This window comes from Neoarius graeffei, chromosome 24 (genome assembly GCF_027579695.1).
Source record: "Neoarius graeffei isolate fNeoGra1 chromosome 24, fNeoGra1.pri, whole genome shotgun sequence".
NCBI classification, from domain to species: domain Eukaryota; kingdom Metazoa; phylum Chordata; class Actinopteri; order Siluriformes; family Ariidae; genus Neoarius; species Neoarius graeffei.
The window spans coordinates 43,642,207-43,655,489 of record NC_083592.1 but is presented as its reverse complement, the minus strand read 5'-3'; the positions used below and the strand labels follow the sequence as shown (position 1 = coordinate 43,655,489).

The following is a 13,283-nucleotide window of genomic DNA, read 5'->3' as shown; positions in this document are numbered from 1 at the left end:
TTTCTCAGCAGCTACAAATAACAGCTGCTTGATATTTGGTACCAAACTTCAGCTTGGGGTTCTATACCATGTATACCGTTTTCAAGTCTGTCGCACATCGACTTCCTGTTTACCGACTGAATGTATTTACAAAACATATAGCATGGATTTACAAAATTTACATAACATTTTTCTCAGCAGCTACAAATCACAGCTGCTTGATATTTGGTACCGAGCTTCAGCTTGGGGTTCTATACCGTGTATACCGTTTTCAGGTCTGTCGAACATCGACTTCCTGTTTATCGGTTTAATGTGTTTATGAAACATATAGCATGGAATATACAAAATTTACGTAACATTTTTCTCAGCAGCTACAAATCACAGCTGCTTGATATTTGGTACTGAGCTTCAGCTTGGGGTTCTATACCGTGTATACCGTTTTCAAGTCTGTCGCACATCGACTTCCTGTTTACCGGTTTAATGTGTTTATGAAACATATAGCAAGGAATATACAAAATTTGCATAACATTTTTCTCAGCAGCTACAAATCACAGCTGCTTGATATTTGGTACCGAGCTTCAGCTTGGGGTTCTATACCATGTATACCGTTTTCAAGTCTGTCGAACATCGACTTCCTGTTTATCGGTTTAATGTGTTTATGAAACATATAGCATGGAATATACAAAATTTACATAACATTTTTCTCAGCAGCTACAAATCACAGCTGCTTGATATTTGGTACCGAGCTTCAGCTTGGGGTTCTATACCATGTATACCGTTTTCAAGTCTGTCGCACATCGACTTCCTGTTTACCGACTGAATGTATTTACAAAACATATAGCATGGATTTACAAAATTTACATAACATTTTTCTCAGCAGCTACAAATCACAGCTGCTTGATATTTGGTACCGAGCTTCAGCTTGGGGTTCTATACCGTGTATACCGTTTTCAGGTCTGTCGAACATCGACTTCCTGTTTATCGGTTTAATGTGTTTATGAAACATATAGCATGGAATATACAAAATTTACGTAACATTTTTCTCAGCAGCTACAAATCACAGCTGCTTGATATTTGGTACTGAGCTTCAGCTTGGGGTTCTATACCGTGTATACCGTTTTCAAGTCTGTCGCACATCGACTTCCTGTTTACCGGTTTAATGTGTTTATGAAACATATAGCAAGGAATATACAAAATTTGCATAACATTTTTCTCAGCAGCTACAAATCACAGCTGCTTGATATTTGGTACCGAGCTTCAGCTTGGGGTTCTATACCATGTATACCGTTTTCAAGTCTGTCGAACATCGACTTCCTGTTTATCGGTTTAATGTGTTTATGAAACATATAGCATGGAATATACAAAATTTACATAACATTTTTCTCAGCAGCTACAAATCACAGCTGCTTGATATTTGGTACCGAGCTTCAGCTTGGGGTTCTATACCATGTATACCGTTTTCAAGTCTGTCGAACATCGACTTCCTGTTTACCGGTTTAATGTGTTTATGAAACATATAGCATGGAATATACAAAATTTACATAACATTTTTCTCAGCAGCTACAAATCACAGCTGCTTGATATTTGGTACCGAGCTTCAGCTTGGGGTTCTATACCGTGCATACCGTTTTCAAGTCTGTCGCACATCAACTTCCTGTTTACCAGTTTAATGTGTTTATGAAACATATAGCATGGAATATACAAAATTTACATAACATTTTTCTCAGCAGCTACAAATCACAGCTGCTTGATACAGTACTTGGTACCGAGCTTCAGCTTGGGGTTCTATACCGTGTATACCGTTTTCAAGTCTGTCGAACATCGACTTCCTGTTTACCGACTTAATGAGTTTACGAAACATATAGCATGGATTTACAAAATTTGCGTAGCACTTTTCTCAGCAACTACAAATCACAGCTGCTTGATTCATAATAAGTGTCCTATTCCTTCGATTGCTTGCATTCTGATATAATCGAGAGCACGGGGATACGTAAGTGAGCAGTAGCTCACAACTGATCTTGTTAAATCCTGGAATGTCTTTCTTTTTTCCTTTTGTAATGAGAATAAAAATATCTCGTAATTACTCGCTCTAACTGATTATTGTTATTAGTGTGCATCATGGGATGTCATTTGTAGCTCAACTGATTACTTTATGATCAGTGTTTGTAGTGTTCTAGCTTGTGCACTAGCACTTATTGTAGCCCTCCTACAACTATCTTGCACTCACTTCTGGTCACCTTCGTGTACAGTTGGTTTTTATTGCTGTCAAATCCTTTAACAGTGAAGTGCCTCGATTCTTCGTCACTTTGGATACAAGCAGCTATCAAAGTACTAGATTTAAATATAAAATAACTGCTGTGATCCCAGCATTATTTTCAATTACATTAGTTTATTCAGTTATGCTGTTTTCCTTCTGAACAGTAAGGAGAACACTTGATGCACATCATGTCATTAGTTTAGAAACCACAGCATGGCGAAGGGCATATGTTTTTGATCTAATCGAACCCGAGAGAGGCTCTGCGGCATTCCCCAGAGTACAGAGACCTTATGATGTCAGACACAAGCTCAAAATAACCGTTCTGGCTTCTCAGGCAGATAAATTAGTCTGCTAGTGGTTGCTCCCAGCAGCTCCAAGGATTTGCACTAGAAGTTCGAGCAGTTTGATCTCGACCCATCGGACAGCTTTTCAAAGACGAGAAAATTTTCGTTCCAACGAACAAATGAAGTTGAGGCATTTTTTGGCAAACCACTTTAGAGACCCAGAATCTGCTTAATGTTATATCATCTGTCTCCTTTTTAGGGTAGGCAAAATGAAACACAGCATCACCACACGCAAAGGCTGTTTGCAGGCTGTTAAGCAGGCGTACCGTACGTTTTACAGGCTGTATGTGCTGCTTTTTTGTAGAAAGGTCTTGTTTATCTCAGGTGTGACAACTTGTGAATGAAGGCTGTGTTAGTCAACTAGTGTGTGATTTACACTGGATGATTTATTATATGAGCCTTAAGACTGTCACATGTTGTTATAATTAAATCAGAAATGAATCACACCCTCATGAAGATCTTTCATCTTTCTCTTGAAAGTTTGGACGCCCCTACTCATTCATAGGTTTTTCTATATTTTGACTATTTTCTACATTGTAGAACAGTACTGAAGACATCAAAACTATGAAATAACGTAACATATATATGATACGGTGACCGAGGTCTTGAAAGTACTGAGCGAGGCCCTCTGGGCCGAGGTCAGTATTCAAGGCCGAGGTCACGGTATTTCACCATATGGATCGACCTTAAGCTGGTAAATAATCTATTTATTTTTTTCTTTACCAAATTCTAACAGAAAACGAGAGCGCCCGAAAGGGAAAACCGAGCCGAGCCGCCATTTTGAATCCTCATTCACGTCTGTAAAGCAAATGGCTTCCTCCTCGGTACACAAGTGCACTTCCATGGCAGGAAAAAAACTACATTTTGCTGCCTATGTAGTCCCCTATTTATACAAAATTGAGTCATTCAGGATTCAGCCATGTTTTTGCTCGGCGTCAGCAACATCTCGCTTCGGCAGCGCACTGATACGGAGCTCAGATATCAACGCGCTGCCGAAGCGCGCAGAAGGTGTTAGTACGCCTGTCATTATAGTGCGGACTTTCCATAGCATAGAAAATCGCTACGTTTCAATTTGTGTAACTGAACTTGTTTCATATCACTGGTCATAGAAACCTACGTAAACAGGAAAAACGCAGAAGAGTTTGGTCGCATCTAACTACAGCCCCAAAAAATACCATTGGCCATACTGAGCCTAGCTACATTGCTAACAGGAGTGACAGCGCGTCTGACTGCGTCTGACTGACTGGGAGGTCGCGCAAAGCTCGGAGAGGTACGGAGCAGCTCGTCTCAATTCAGATAAGAGCATATTTCATTATGGAAATACGGTGGACTGTTCCTTTAACTCTGAACGCAAACTCTTTTATGAGGAAAGAAAAACGGAATTACGTCAGAAAAAAAATGAGCTTTCATTTTCAAATTCAAACCAAGATTTCTCTGAAGCGACATTGCTATAATTGGGGTAATAATTTTTAAATATGGTTTTCAGTACATTTTGTCTTGGATTCCATACTTTAACAATATCACTGAGCTGACAAGTTAAGGCAAGCTTAATAATTTCATCATTTTGGCCTCTCTGCCCTGTTTTTCTGGATAGCTATGTGTCATAGCGAAATTGACTTAAGTCGAACGAATTTAGTTCAGAATCAGATACCGGCAGTTAAAATGTCTGCAATGCTCCAGCATCATAACGTCATCGTCAAAACAAAGAAGAGCAGTTTTGAAATGTTTCAATGGTCTAATAAAAAGCCATTAATAACCAGAAATGTAGTCAACAGACTGACTGAATTAATTAGTGATATTTCAGATAATGAGGTAGAGACTGATGGATGATTCTATGCTGCTATTATAATGATGATAATAATGATAACTTTATTCATTCATCTCATCTCATTATCTCTAGCCACTTTATCCTGTTCGACAGGGTCGCAGGCAAGCTGGAGCCTATCCCAGCTGACTACGGGCGAAAGGCGGGGTACACCCTGGACAAGTCGCCAGGTCATCACAGGGCTGACACATAGACACAGACAACCATTCACACTCACATTCACACCTACGGTCAATTTAGAGTCACCAGTTAACCTAACCTGCATGTCTTTGGACTGCGGGGGAAACCCACGCGGACACGGGGAGAACATGCAAACTCCACACAGAAAGGCCCTCGCCGGCCACGGGGCTCGAACCCGGACCTTCTTGCTGTGAGGCGACAGCGTTAACCACTACACCACTGTGCCGCCCCTTTATTCATTCATCTTGAAAAAAATATACGATGAATTTACAGCAAAAACCAACAAAGTCATAGAAATACATATAGAAAAAATAGATAATAGAGTTTGACTATGTCCGGTTATTTCGGAGGTCAAATGCTCTAGAGATATAAAGACTTCTTATGTCTTTCAGTTCCTCATAATGGTATTTCAAGACAACTTTTGTTCCTAGTTGTGTACTTGTGGGCTGCCATTCTTGGAAGGAACACGTGATTTGGGTAGTTAGAGTCCTTTATAATTCTTTCAAGCTCATGTATGGTCACCTTATGTCTACGTTCCAACACACTTACAAGACTTGTCTTCGGGATGCCAATTATGGCCATACAGCGATCCTGCACTTGTATTTCCTCTGCGAAGTATTTCGGGATAACGCTCCAGACCGGCGATGCGTACTCTAGCAATGGATTCTGTTAATCCGAGAGAGAACTACTTTCCCACTGTAGATTTGTCATTCTTTAGAATTTGGCAGGGCGGCACGGTGGTGTAGTGGTTAGCGCTGTAGCCTCACAGCAAGAAGGTCCTGGGTTCGAGCCCCGTGGCCAGCGAGGGCCTTTCTGTGCGGAGTTTGCATGTTCTCCCCGTGTCCGCATGGGTTTCCTCCGGGTGCTCCGGTTTCCCCGACAGTCCAAAGACATGCAGGTTAGGTTAACTGGTGACTCTAAATTGAGCGTAGGTGTGAATGTGAGTGTGAATGGTTGTCTGTGTCTATGTGTCAGCCCTGCGATGACCTGGTGACTTGTCCAGGGTGTACCCCGCCTTTCACCCGTAGTCAGCTGGGATAGGCTCCAGCTTGCCTGTGACCCTGTAGAACAGGATAAGTGGCTACAGAGGATGGATGGATGGATGGATGGATGGATAGAATTTGGCAGTAATGTTTTGTTTTGTTTTTTTAATTCCATTAGTAGTTCAGGAGAAATGTCAGTGCGACTATATGAATGTTTTTTTCCATCCAGTGGGTGAAAAATATTAGCTATGTGCCAATATGCCTATCTACCCACAGGATTTTGGTGTTTGATGACTCACCTTCTTCAGCAGCCTTTCATTAAGGTGCTGTCACTCTTCCTATTAGGTTTCACAGAAAAGCCTAATGCCAACATGTGTCTACATGCAGTATGAGTCAGACTGTCGGTTAGAACGTCAAAATGTTGTGTGCCGTCACTTCAAACTTTCTCAAGCTCTGCATTCAAAACATGCTCTGACCCTTGTGTGAAAGTTTAAGCCCGTCTAAAAGCTAACTCACCAGTTAAGTCAACATTTGTAGGCTTGCTCCGAATATAGACGAGCAACAGAATCGATGCCATTTTGCTCTCACCAGAGGCCTCAGATTTCAACCGCTTAACCGTTAAATCCATGGGTGTTTCTCAACTGTTAACACATACCTCAGCTCAGTCATCAGCATGACCCAACGCTTTATCTGATCCACAAAGTGCAGTAAAAGGGTAAAACTGTTATAAAATAACCTAAAGCACCTTTTTTGCATACCTTCTGATGTTTTCTTAGTGACCAAGAACAGATTGGACAGTTGAAGCCTCTTATTGTGGGCTATAATTGAATACTTTTGATGTGACAGGATTAGCATGAAAAAGAAGGAGCATCGCACGCTCTGCCTCTTTCATGTATCCAGTTCAGGGCGGTATAATGGAGAGGGACCGTGTTTATGTACACACGATGGAACACTTCGATTCTTGGCTTCATAGTAAGACTGAATGCCAATGAGAGCTGGAATTTAACATTCATGGATGTATTTAAGTAAGACTCACAAGTCTAGACAAAAGCCTTTCATTCATCCATCATGGTATTCAATAACAGTGGGTGAAACTTTGTGCCACCATCAACGTAGAGCAACAGTTCATTTAAAAAAAAAAAACCCACTAATGGCCCTTTTCCACTACCCTTTTTCAGCTCACTTCAGCTCGCTTCAGCCCGACACGGCTCGCGTTTCGACTACCTTAGAGCAGCACGACTCAGCTCGCTTCAGCCCTGCTTAGCACCCAAAACTCGCACGGTTTGGGAGTGGGGCTGAAGCGAGCCAAACCGAGCCGAGTGGGGCTAGGGGCATGAGGAGACACTCCCCTGTGCACTGATTGGTGAGGAGGAGTGTCCTCACATGCCCACACACGCCCCGCGAGCACGCTGGGATCTGTAAACACCGTAAACCCGGAAGAAGAAGAATTACGAATTACGAGAATTTCTGAAGCCTTATGCACCTCGCCTCATCTATACGCTCTTGCCAGTATCTGTTGGCGTTGTCGGCGACAACAAGCCACAGCACCAAGACCAGCAACACTAACGACTCCATGTTTATTGTTTACTATCCGGGTCGTGAGACTACCGCTTAAAAGATCACTGATGTCACTGTTTGCGCCGCCTAACGACATCACGTGACGTCCACCCACTTTCGCTAGCTCCACCCAATATGTCCACCCACTTCCAGCCAGCACGGTTCAGCGCGGTTGTAGTCGAAATGCAACTCCAACAGCCCCGCTCAGCTCGACTCAGCCCAACTCAGCACGGCACGGCTCAGCCCAACTCAGCCGCGTTGGTAGTGGAAAAGCGGCATAAGTATTAACTTTACTTACACAGAATAATCGGATGAGGATTGTGAAGCAAAATAATGATGAGCAGAGAGGATGCGCATTCAGCAGATTATTGTAAATTGTAAGTAGCGGAAAGGGCCACATTGTTGTTCATCTCATCTCATTATCTGTAGCCGCTTTATCCTGTTCTACAGGGTCGCAGGCAAGCTGGAGCCTATCCCAGCTGACTACGGGTGAAAGGTGGGGTACACCCTGGACAAGTCGCCAGGTCATCACAGGGCTGACACATAGACACAGACAACCATTCACACTCACATTCACTCCTACGGTCAATTTAGAGTCACCAGTTAACCTAACCTGCATGTCTTTGGACTGTGGGGGAAACCGGAGCACCCGGAGGAAACCCACGCAGACACGGAGAGAACATGCAAACTCCGCACAGAAAGGCCCTCGCCGGCCACGGGGCTCGAACCCGGACCTTCTTGCTGTGAGGTGACAGCGCTAACCACTACACCACCGTGCCGCCCCACATTGTTGTTGTTCATCAAATTTGTTTTGCCACTCTAAACATTAGCAAAAGTTAAAGCTGTAGCTTACGTGCTAATCTGTCAAGTTATTTCGACCAATGCTATTGTTGTAGCCAAGACCAAGTCATGATCAAGACCAAAGTGTATCAAGACCAAGATTTTGAGGGGTTGAGATCAAGTCAAGATCAAGACCAAGACCAAGGCAGGGCGAGACTGATGCCCCTTTTCCACCAAAGCAGTTCCAGGGCTGGTTCGGGGCCAGTGCTTAGTTTGGAACCGGGTTTTCTGTTTCCACTGACAAAGAACTGGCTCTGGGGCCAGAAAAAACGGTTCCAGGCTAGCACCAACTCTTTGCTGGGCCAGAGGAAAGAACCGCTTACATCAGTGGGGGGGGCGGAGTTGTTAAGACCAACAACAATAGCAAGACCGCGAAAGGTTGCCATTTTTAAATAAGCGACGAGATATCATGGATGCAGTAAAGCAGCAGTCATCCATTATTGTTGTTGCTGCTTCTTCTTCTTCTTCTTCTTCTCTGTGTTGTTGTTGCTTCGATGTTCGCGCCAAGGTTTATGCAAATGCAGCGACGTAACTGACGTATACAGTGACTGTAGTACTTAGAGCGGGTGGGTGGAGCACAGAAGTATGGCAGGCCAGAACTGAGTTACAAAAACTCTTTATTGTGACACTTTTCAGTCGTCCACAAACTCCTAGCCACACAGACATGCACACACACATCAGTTGTCTGGTTGGGGAGAGAGCTCCCTTCCTCTGCTCTCTCTCTCCTTTTATAGGGCGCGGTCACTGGGGAAGACACACAAACACAGGCTAACTAACATCAGGTGTAGTGATTCTGCCACTTACAGTGGGGCAAAAAAGTATTTAGTCAGCCACCAATTGTGCAAATTCTCCCACTTAAAAAGATGAGAGAGGCCTGTAATTTTCATCATAGGTACACTTCAACTATGAGAGACAGAATGGGGGGAAAGAATCCAGGAAATCACATTATAGGATTTTTAATGAATTAATTGGTAAATTCCTCGGTAAAATAAGTATTTGGTCACCTACAAACAAGCAAGATTTCTGGCTCTCACAGACCTGTAACAACTTCTTTAAGAGGCTCCTCTGTCCTCCACTCGTTACCTGTATTAATGGCACCTGTTTGAACTCATTATCAGTATAAAAGACACCTGTCCACAACCTCAAACAGTCACACTCCAAACTCCACCATGGCCAAGACCAAAGAGCTGTCAAAGGACACCAGAAACAAAATTGTAGACCTGCACCAGGCTGGGAAGACTGAATCTGCAATAGGTAAGCAGCTTGGTGTGAAGAAATCAACTGTGGGAGCAATTATTAGAAAATGGAAGACATACAAGACCACTGATAATCTCCCTCGATCTGGGGCTCCACGCAAGATCTCACCCCATGGGGTCAAAATGATCACAAGAACGGTGAGCAAAAATCCCAGAACCACACGGGGGGACCTAGTGAATGACCTGCAGAGAGCTGGGACCAAAGTAACAAAGGCTACCATCAGTAACGCACTACGCCGCCAGGGACTCAAACCTACAGTGCCAGACGTGTCCCCCTGCTTAAGCCAGTACATGTCCAGGCCCGTCTGAAGTTTGCTAGAGAGCATTTGGATGATCCAGAAGAGGATTGGGAGAATGTCATATGGTCAGATGAAACCAAAATAGAACTTTTTGGTAAAAACTCAACTTGTCCTGTTTGGAGGAGAAAGAATGCTGAGTTGTATCCAAAGAACACCATACCTACTGTGAAGCATGGGGGTGGAAACATCATGCTTTGGGGCTGTTTTTCTGCAAAGGGACCAGGACAACTGATCTGTGTAAAGGAAAGAAAGAATGGGGCCATGTATCGTGAGATTTTGAGTGAAAACCTCCTTCCATCAGCAAGGGCATTGAAGATGAAACGTGGCTGGGTCTTTCAGCATGACAATGATCCCAAACACACCGCCCGGGCAACGAAGGAGTGGCTTCGTAAGAAGCATTTCAAGGTCCTGGAGTGGCCTAGCCAGTCTCCAGATCTCAACCCCATAGAAAATCTTTGGAGGGAGTTGAAAGTCCATGTTGCCCAGCGACAGCCCCAAAACATCACTGCTCTAGAGGAGATCTGCATGGAGGAATGGGCCAAAATATCAGCAACAGTGTGTGAAAACCTTGTGAAGACTTACAGAAAACGTTTGACCTCTGTCATTGCCAACAAAGGGTATATAACAAAGTATTGAGATGAAAACCCGGTTCCAAACTAAGCACTGGCCCCGAACCAGCCCTGGAACTGATTTGGTGGAAAAGGGGTATCTGTCAAGACCCGGACTAGGCCCAGTATGTGTAAAGAGGGGCGGGGGAGGGGTGACGGCCATTAACAGGAACAAAAATTTCGAATTAGCAATGAGTCACGTTCTTGGTTGCATTTGAAGCAGGAAATTTTGCATCCAATCACAGTAACGATGTGAAGAAATAAATCAGACAATGCAGTGAAATCCCTACAGTTGTGATCTTGACCAGTCTTGAAATAAAATCCAGACTTCTGTATGTCTGAGACCGAGACAAGACCGAGTAAAAATGTGTCGATTCCGAGACGAGACCCAGACCTTCAAAAAATGATCTTGAGACTGGTCTCGAGACCAAAACTGGTCTCAAGTACTACAACACTAACCAGTGGTTCTCAAAGTGCAGACCAGTTATCCCTTGTGGTCTGTGACGCATAGCCTGGGGTACATGTTTTTTTTTTCTTTCTTTCTTGTTTTGTCTTTCACAGTCCTCCGTTATTAAAAATGTTATATTTTATTTTTAAATTCTTATAGTTATTGGACTTATTGAATGGTCACTCGGGGTGAATGTGGTTAAATCCATCAAAAACCATAAATAAACTCAAAATCTAGTAGCCCATACACAATGTCAACTTGGGCCTAATTTCTTCTGTCAGAACGTTCAGGGATAAAAAAAACGTCCTCAGTTAGATTATAGAAAAAAATGAATACTGGATTGGATACGCTGTCCTTAACTGTCCAGTTTCAGTGTGTCTGTGCTCAGTGTAGCCTCAAATTTGTGTTCCTGGCTGACAGGAGTGGAAACCGATGCACTCTTCTGCCGTCTCAGGGTTTGCCTTGTGAGTTCTGAGATGCTTTTCTGTTCACCGTGGTTGTAAAGAGTGATTATTTGAGTCACCATAGCCTTCTTGTGATCTTGAGCCAACCAGCTTGACCATTCTCCTCTGACCTCTCTCATCAGCAAGGTTTTTTTTTTTTTAAATCTCTGTGCATTTTATTTGCCATTCAAAACAATAGTTTTAACTTTTTTAAAACACAAAATTCAGTTGGAGTCTCATCTCATCGCATCGCTCCTGTGGAGGACGGCCCTATGTGGACAGTTGAAAGTCACACCTGGAGGACGCTCTGGACACTTACAGTAATGCTTTTATGGCTGAGGACTACAGTTGACTTGCTAACTTTAGGACTGCAGTTGTCATGAACAGTTTTGCACTCAAGTTTCCATCAGTGAAGAGTTTATAACATCAATGAAAACAGATAAAACTGTTAATGTTATAGTCATGTTGTCTGTTGTTGCCCAAATGAGGATGGGTTCCCTTTTGAGTCTGGTTCCTCTCGAGGTTTCTTCCTCATGTCATCTGAGGGAGTTTTTCCTTGCCACCGTCGCCACAGGCTTGCTCATTGGGGATAGATTAGGGATAAAATTAGTTCATGTTTTAAGTCGTTCAAATTCTGTAAAGCTGCTTTGCGACAGTGTTTATTGTTAAAAGCGCTATACAAATAAACTTGACTTGACTATTTTGCATATACGGAAGCCGAGAGAGGCCCTTCATATAATCTTTTTTTATTCGCCTTGTTATCCCGAGATAACGACATAATTAATTCAGGATTTCGAGAAAACAACACAACTAATTCGAGATCTCGAGAAAACAAAACAATTATTCCGTGATCTCGAGAAAACAAGACAATTATTTCATGATCTTGAGAAAACAGCTGAGATTTCTAGCAGAGCGCCCCCCTGTGGGTCAGACAACGAAGACTTAGAAATTGGCGGACATGTAACAGAGCAGAAATGGCTTTTTACGATGCCTTGAGAGAGAGGGGAGTCCCAGAGGAGAACATCACCCGGATAATTTTGAAATTATCCCTTATTAAAAGACTTAATGCAGTCTCTCCCTGTGTCAGCCCCTGATCAGAATATTGCCTTTTTAGGTGGTCGATTATTCCAGACATTCTAATGACCAAAGTTGCGTCTATACAGAATGAGAAATAGCCCCAAAGTCAGCATATCACAAGTCTCTTGGCGCACCTGAATGAACCATTTCTCAGCTGTTTACTCGAGATCATGAAATAATTGTTTTGTTTTCTCGAGATCTCGAAATAACGGTTTTGTTTTCTCGAGATCTCGTATTAGTTGTGTTGTTTTCTCGAGATCCTGAATTAATTATGTCGTTATCTCGGGATAACGGTTTTGTTTTCTCGAGATCTCGAATTAGTTGTGTTGTTTTCTCGAGATCCTGAATTAATTATGTCGTTATCTCGGGATAACGGTTTTGTTTTCTCGAGATCTTGAATTAGTTGTGTTGTTTTCTCGAGATCCTGAATTAATTATGGCGTTATCTCGGAATAACAGTTTTGTTTTCTCGAGATCTCGAATTAGTTGTGTTGTTTTCTCAAGATCCTGAATTAATTATGTCGTTATCTCGGGATAACGGTTTTGTTTTCTCGAGATCTCGAATTAGTTGTGTTGTTTTCTCGAGATCCTGAATTAATTATGTCGTTATCTCGGAATAACGGTTTTGTTTTCTCGAGATCTCGAATTAGTTGTGTTGTTTTCTCGAGATCCTGAATTAATTATGTCGTTATCTTGGAATAACGGTTTTGTTTTCTCGAGATCTCGAATTAGTTGTGTTTTCTCAAGATCCTGAATTATGTTGTTATCTCGGAATAACGGTTTTGTTTTCTCGAGATCCTGAATTAATTATGTCATTATCTCGGGATAACAAGGTGAATTTAAAAAAAGGATTATATGAAGGTCCTCTCTCGGCTTCCGTATGCATATTTATTTTCCCTGAACTCATTTTTTCCCTGCCGGAAGAATTTCCCTACTAGAATGTGTCTCAGCTCCCAGTGACATTCACAGCTCCAGACACACTGGGACGAAAGAAATGTTGCTCAGCACTGTGAGACATGGCTCTATTAGCTGTCAGAAGCAGGTGCTCCTAAACATATCTCACTCTTTATTTATGGAGCTCTCTAAAGAGGAAGAATTCAGCTGAGTGCAATGGAAAAGCCATCAGAGGGTTTTTTTCCCCCCAGCTTCAGTGTAATGCAGAACAGTAACAGGCATGCTTTCAGCTGA

The 13,283-nt window shown here is 42.7% G+C and overlaps 1 protein-coding gene across 2 annotated transcripts in view; it reads left to right on the top strand.

Moving 5' to 3' along the window:
• Window positions 1-13,283, top strand: part of pdzd2 (PDZ domain containing 2) — a 268,490-nt gene that overhangs the window by 168,828 nt on the left and 86,379 nt on the right. The gene's annotated exons all lie outside the window — the stretch shown is intronic.